Below are 7,812 nucleotides of genomic sequence, written 5' to 3'. Positions count from 1 at the left end.
CCACGTGTCCAAGTCCAGGGACCTGGGAGGATAGGCACGTGGACAGAGTGAAACCGTGGCTGCTTGTCTTTTGCAGAGCGAGCACCGGGGGAGCGCAGCTGTTCTGGAAGCCTCGTGGCTGCAAATGTCTGCACAGTAGCAAGGAAAGAAAAGAGCCTTAGGACGATCGGTGCGGGAACCTGGGCTTTGAAGATGGCCAGTTACTGGGCACTGGGAACCAGGCACCGCAGCCTCCTTCCGGGGTGCTAACCGGGACCTACCTGAGCACCCCGGCCCCCAGCCCCTGGCAAGCAGTGGGTTCGCGCAGGTTCCGCCAGGAGGTGGCAGCCGCAGCCCCACAGGATTGCCCACATCTGCAAAAACCCGGTAGCCCGGCTCTCCTCGCTCCTCCTGGGGAGCAGCTCAGAGACTGACCAAGGGCGATCTTAAAAAGCAAATTCACAGATGTGGGGGACGTTGTGATGTTTCTCCTCCTCCCCAGAGGGCAGAGGCAGACAGGGGAGCGCCTCGCCCCAAGGGGAAGGGGAGCAGAGGAGAAATCCTGGCGAAGTAAGGGGTGCAGGCAGCCAGGCTGGCATCTTGGGAGGTGGCCCGAGTGTCTCGGCAGCCGCTGGAGGGCAGGCGGGGCGGGGGCACCGCAGCAGCAGGGAGCAGTGCGCGGCCAGCGACAAGCGGCGCAGCCTTTCCGGAGCTGTCCCACTCTACCCACTCTACCCACCATGTGACAGACTCTGGTCTCGACGCAGGAGCACGAGGGACGGCAGCCACGGGAGCATCTTGCATCCCCAGGGGCTGGTGAGGCCAGAATCGGGGGAGTCTTCTGTGGCCAAGGGGATGCCAAGGAAGGAACCAGACCGGAGCCACCTTGGAGAAAACCCTGCCGGAGGGGGCTGCTTGCTGAGCCGGGGGACCTCCACGTGAGCCCTCGGGCAGGAGGTAAAGAGATGACAAGGAGTTATGAGGAGTCAGACAGGGAATATATCTCCCTTGCCAGGGGGCCCAGGTGGTGGCAGGTTGGGGGGGGGCAGTGAGCGGGTGGGATATCTCGGAAGCCACAAAAGCACTCCCTAAAAAGGAGAAGAGAAAGAGGGCCATTATGGGTTGAACTGTGTCCTTCCAGTAGAGAGGATGAAGTCCTAACCCCCCAGGACTGGTGAATGTGAACTTATTGGGAAATGAGGTTGTGGCTAATGTAATAAGGTGAGATCATACTAGGATAGGGTGGGCTCTTAGTCCACTGTGACTGCTGTCCTTACAGGAAGAGGGAGATTTGGGCATAGACATAGGGAGGAGCAGGGCATATGAATACAGAGGCAGGGACTGGAGCGATGTGGCCACAAGCCAAAGGATGCTGGAGCCACCAGAAGCTGGAAGAAGCAAGGGGAGCCTAGAGACTTTAGAGGGGGTGTGGCTTTGCCCAAACCTTGATTTTGGAGCTCAGCCTCCAGAACTGTGAGAAAATACATTTCTGTTGATTCAAGCCACCCAGATTGTGGTAATTTGCTGTGGCAGCTCTAGGGAATTAACATAAGGACCAACCATTGGGCATCCACCCCCACAGGTACCAGTGGCCAGATATTCCAACAGGAGTCCAACCAGACTGGCTTGTCTACACAGCTCCTGCCCACCCTTATTCCCCTAGTTCCAGAGAAGTGGAAGAGCAAGGCATTGGGGAAGAGGAAAGGAAAAGATGAGCTGAGGGACACCCCAGGCCCCATTCCTGCTGCTCTTCTGCCTGAGTGGAGGGAAGAGGTGGCTGCTTTGAATGGGTTGTGAGATGAAAAAAAGAAAAAGAAAGTTCTGGTTTAAGTTGGACTGGAATCTTTTTACTACTTGAAAATGACCAGAACGAGTTGTAGGATCCACATTTAATGTACAAAGTTGCCTCAAGGAGCCTAGACTGAGAAAGAATCCACGGAAAACACACAGGTAAAAGAAATATCTGACGGGGGCACCTGGGGGCTCAGTGGTTGAGGGTCTGCCTTCAGCTCAGGTCATGAGCCTGGGGTCCTGGGATTGAACCCCTTGTCGGGCTTCCCGTTCAGCAGGGAGTCTACTTCTCCCTCTGCCCCTCCCCATGCTCATGCACTCTCTCTCTCAAGTGCATAAATAAAATCTTTTTACTTATTTTTTTAAAATTTTTATTTATTTATGATAGTCACACACACAGAGAGAGAGAGAGAGGCAGAGACACAGGCAGAGGGAGAAGCAGGCTCCATGCACCGGGAGCCTGACGTGGGATTCGATCCTGGGTCTCCAGGATCGCGCCCTGGGCCAAAGGCAGGCGCTAAACCGCTGCGCCACCCAGGGATCCCTAAATAAAATCTTTTTAAAAAAGAAATATCTCACAGGCCCTAAGCCTGGTGGGAGCTAGAGCACCGTTCTAGGAGACGGGGTGGGATGCAGGGTGGGTGGCAGTCAGAAGTCACCTTGGATTCCCAGCATTCCTTGGGCTTTTCTGTAAATGGAAGGAACCCTCAGTTCAGCTTCACAGAAGTCTCAGATTCCTCTTCTCCAAGGATTGAAACCTAACCTGGAGCCCAGGTCACTGCAGGGAAACGGTCCAGACTTCAAGGGACAGCCAGACTCTTGCTCCAGCCACAGCTTCCCCCGGAGGCTGGCCAACCAAGGTCACATACTGGCCAGGGCCACACTGGAGGGAAGCGCTTTCAGCCGGGGAGAGCTGTGAGGCGGTAGGTACCTCATGACACAAACGCCAGTGTAAACAGAGCAGCCTTCCTGCGCCAGGCCTTGGGTGTTGGGGGCAGATGGTGTGCGGCTTTCTTCCTGGCCAGCTGCGCAGTCTGGGGTAAGTGGCTTTACCGTGAGGATTAACTGCAGGAAGCAAAACCCCCCTAGTGGTTTCTAGGCAAAAAAAGAGACAGTACAGGGAAGTAGGTGCTTACAAAATCACCCAAACTTTGTTGAGGAATGAGGGGCTCTAGACCGAGTCTCCAGGAGTGTTTAAAGAATAGCTGGGATTCCCTTCAATCAGGTATGGCCAGACATACAGGCATGGGAGGGACTATCACGAAGAAAGGAATGTGCTGTCGTCACGGAGCCCTAGAAACAGGAGCCGCAGCACTGGGAAGTACTGGGTCTGTACAGAGGTAGAGGGAGCTGGGGGAAATGTGGACAGGAGTCATTCTCCTACTTTCCAGGGAAGGAATGTGCTGCTGGACAGACAGGCCTGGGATTGGCTGGTGTGAGTAACATCAGCAGACTCTGGGGCGTACGGAGGTGCTTGCCCTTGTCACCTGTACCTGGCTCTTGGCTGGATAGTGGCTGAGAGGTGAGAGACAATGGAGGAGGTGGTTGGGGTATGGGTTCTGGGCTCTGGATTGGTTGGCTTGCAGAGGAAAGGTTTTTTTTTTTTTATACAGCCCAGCCATTTGCCTTCTCTAGGAATTAGCTAGCCTTGGGAGGAGCAGTCCTCCAGGGCCAAGATGTCAAAGCATCAAAAATATAGAATAAAATGATTCAATTAATAGAGGAGGCATTTCTTTTTTTTTTTTTTCTTCAAAGATTTTATTTATTTGTTCATGAGAGACACAGAAAGACAGAGAGAGGCAGAGAGAGAAGCGGGCTCCTCGCAGGGAGCCCAATGTGGGACTTGATCCCAGATTCTGGGATCACGTCCTGAGCTGAAGGCAGACACTCAACTGCTTAGCCAGCCAGGCGGCCCCGAGGAGGCATTTCTTTATTGTTGTGGGACTGACCAATCGGATGAGGAACGGCCTCTGCAACCTTCTGGAAGGCAAGGACACAGAGGGCCACTGGAAGCCTCTTGAGCGCAAGAGAGTTAAGATAATCTAAGTAAACTGCTAGCAAGGTGAAGCCATTTAAACCCCCCTCAGTTCATGAAGCCCCACCTGTCCTAGTATTGTGTTGGCTTCTGTAACTTTGGCTACATAGACAATCATCAAATCATTAAGTTTGCCCTTAAAAAGGACCAGGGTTCCTGTCATCTGATTTTCCATCTATACAATACTCCCCGGAGCACAGTTCTGATCACAGAATGAACTGGCCACACTAGATGCACCAGGGGAAAATTGAAACACCCCGTATTTCAGACAAGGGAGTTGTTCTGGTCTTCATCTCTCCAGGAGGGCTTGAGCCTTGCTGGGGGTTATGTTGTCTATAAAGGACCAAGTAAAACTTCAGTGGCATTTCTGGCATCTTCCTGATGCATCCTAAGGAGCTCCTCCCTACGTGGAGTGTTTTCTACTGCCCAGCAGGTGACACACAGGGTGAGGTGAGACCCAAGCCAGGTTGATAAGGAGGCGGACCCCAACCCCAGCCAAGGAGGGCCACCCCAAGTTCTTCTCTTGGAGTTGAGAAGACAAAACAATTATGGAGTGGGACGAGCTAAGGACAGCAGACCACAGAGCCACCCACATCCTCCACAGGCCAACGTTGGCTCTTTCAACTGCTTACCTCACCAATGTCCCCAGCTGCAACTGCATTTCTACACACTTTCAATCGTGATTATCCCACCCAGAGGGTTTTTTTCCTTTTTCTTTTCCTTTATGGTTTGTTTTAATAACACATTCCTCACAGTTACAAAAGTGATCCACCCTCATTGTAAAACAGAGAAATGTACGTTGTATACTAATATTGATCCACCCTGCCCACTAAAACACTATAATAAAAGATAGTTAATGGTAGGTGTGGTAAGGCCATGGAGACATTGCTGGTGGTTGGTACAGCTGCTTTGCAAAACAATTTCTAGAAAGGTTAAATGTGCAGTCATCGTATGACCCAACAATCCCGCTCTTAGGGATATACCTGGTAAAGGGGTATAAAAACGTATGTCCACACAGAGTTTATACACGAGTGTTCTTAGCAGAATTAGTCATAATAGCCAAAATGTGGAAGGACCTCAAATGTCCATCGATTGATGAAGAGACGAGAACATGATCTATCCATAAAATGGACATTAATCAGCAATAATAAGAAACGAAGTTCTGAGACACGTCACAACACGAATGGAGCTCGAAAATACTATGTGAAGTTATGTAGGTCCACTTTTATGAAATGCACAGAAGAAGCAAATCTATAGATAGAAAGTGGATTAGTGCTCGCCCACGGCTGGGGTGGATGGGATGGGAAGTGAGTACTAAAGGGTGTGGGGTTTCCTTGGGGGTTAAAAGAATGTTCTAAAATTGATTGTCGTAATGTCTGTATAACTATAAATATGCTAGGAATCATTGAGGTGTGCCCTTTAAATGAGCAAATTGTATGGTATATGAATTGTATCTCAATAAAACTTATAAAACAAACCATGTAAACTTATGTCCACACAAAACCCTGCACATGGATGTTTATAGCAGATTTATTAATTTATTTAAAGATTTTATTTACTTATTCATGAGAGACACAGAGAGAGAGGCAGAGACATAGGCAGAGGGAGAAGCAGGCTTCCTGTGGGGAGCCCAGGGCAGGACTCGATCCCAAGACCCCGGGATTACACCCCAAGCCGAAGGCAGACACTTAACCACTGAGCCACCCAGGCATCCCATATAGCAGCTTTATTTATAATTGCCAAAACATGGAAGGAGCCAAGATGTCCTTCAGGAGCTGAATGGGTAAACTGTGGTATGTCCAGACAATGGAATATTATTCTGCACTAACAAGAAAGGAGCTATCAGGCCATGAAAAGACTTGGAAGAAACTTAAATGCAGACGGCCAAGTGGAAGAAGCCAATCTGAGAAGGCCACATACTGTATGATTCTAACTAAATGACCTTCTGGAAAACACAAAATGATGAAGACAGTAAAAAGATCAGTGGTTGTCAGGGATTGGAGGGAAGTGGGAAGGAGAGATGAACAGAGTGAGCATAGAGGATTTTTAGGGCAATGAATCTATTCTGTATGATATTATAATGGTAGACACATATCATTATATATTTCTCCAAACCCATAGAATGTACAACACTAAGAGTGAACGCTCATATATCATGGACTCTGGGTGATAATGATGTGTCAGCGTGGGATCATTGATTGTGACAAATGTATCACTCTGTGGAGAATATTGTTATTGGGGGAAGAGGACGTGGGGGCCAAGGGATATATGGGAACTCATATGGGAACTCATATGGGAACTCATTTCAATGGGAAAAATTGCCACACAATTTTTATGTGAATCTAAAACTCATCCTGAAAAATAAGGCCTAGGAGGCACCAGGGTAGCTCAGTCAGATGAGAGTTCGACTTGATTTTGGCTCAGGTCATGATTTCAGGGTCCTTGGATCCAGCCCCACTCAGCGCAGTCTGCTTGTCCTTCTCCTCTGCTCCTCCCCTCACTTGCGTGCTCTTGCCATCTCAGTAAACACTTTTTACACTAGTTTCATGTTATAGCATTTTAGCATTTTAGCCTGGTTTTCTTCATCTAACAATATACTATAAACTTTTTTCCATGTCAAAGAAGATTTTATTACATTATATGATATGTACATGGAAATCCATTGTGTAGATGAGCTACAATTGATTTAAACACTCCACATTCTCTTAATTTGTGCTGGTATAAATAACACTGTGATAAACATTGCATGTTCTTAGAAGAAATTCTTTTTTTTTAAAGATTTTATTTATTTAGTTATTCATAGAGACACAGAGAGAATGAGAGGCAGAGACACAGGCAGAGGGAGAAGCAGGCTCCATGCAGGGAGCCTGACATGGGACTTGATCCCGAGTCTCCAGGATCACGCCCTGGGCTGCAGGCGGCGCTAAACCGCTGTGCCACCGGGGCTGCCCCAAGAAATTCTTAATGACAATGAAATAGTGAATATTTGATGGATGCTTCATAAGAGCCAGTGACTGTGTTGAGTGCTTCACAAATATCTGGATTAATGAACTCTCAGAGATCCTTAGGAAGCAGGTACTATAACTAATCCCATTTTATAGATAAAGTAACTGGTATTTGGAGATAGTAAATGCCTTGCCTGTGGAGAAACAGCTAGTAAATGGTCGAGGCTATACACTTAGGTTTATCTGATTCTATAACTTGAATAGTTAATCATTTCTGATGCCTAAACATACCAGATTAGTTTCTGTATCTTTTAATTCTTATGATACCTTTTGTTAAATAGCCCTCACGAAAATTAATGCTAATCGTCCCCACCAAAAATGCAGGAAAGTGTCATGATCCTCATCCACACTGATGTTATGGTTCTTCATAGTCTGCAAGCTAAAAATGGCCTCATGTTATTGTTTCACTTTGTAATTTTTAAGTTACTTGAGAGAATGCATACTTTTATATTTATTGGCTGTATGTGTTTATTTTCTCAAGAATCAATTTTTCATGTGCCTTTTTTCTCTTTCAATGGGCATTTCTTATTGATTTGCTTAGCAATATCCTAGCTGTCATATACTTTTCAAATATTTTTCACACTTCATGCTTTTTTGTGGTTATTATAACTTGACAATTTCCATTATTTCTTCATTGACTTTTAGGCTTTGACTTTGAAAGCGTTCCCTTACTAACTCCTCCAGGCACACCTACGGAGGCAGTAGTTACACAGCCCAGAAAGCTGACACAGCCAGTCAGCCAGTGAGCCACCTCCTGAAATGCTTTAAAACCAATCTTTGCTCTTACTTTCTGATCAAATCCACAGTAAATATCCATAGTCTTGGCTCTCTGTCACAAAAGGTCAGGAGACATGTCAGATATAGAAGGCCAGTTGAAATTTGGTGTAAGATACAGAACAAATCATAGTAATGTTCTCCTTATACATTTGCTAATTGGTTAAAAAAATTTTATCAACGTTTTTCACAAACTACAAAATTCACTATTTAGAAGCGTAAAATTCA

The sequence above is a fragment of the Canis lupus genome, chromosome 3, assembly GCF_003254725.2.
Source record: "Canis lupus dingo isolate Sandy chromosome 3, ASM325472v2, whole genome shotgun sequence".
Taxonomy (NCBI): domain Eukaryota; kingdom Metazoa; phylum Chordata; class Mammalia; order Carnivora; family Canidae; genus Canis; species Canis lupus.
This window is presented reverse-complemented; position numbering follows the sequence as displayed.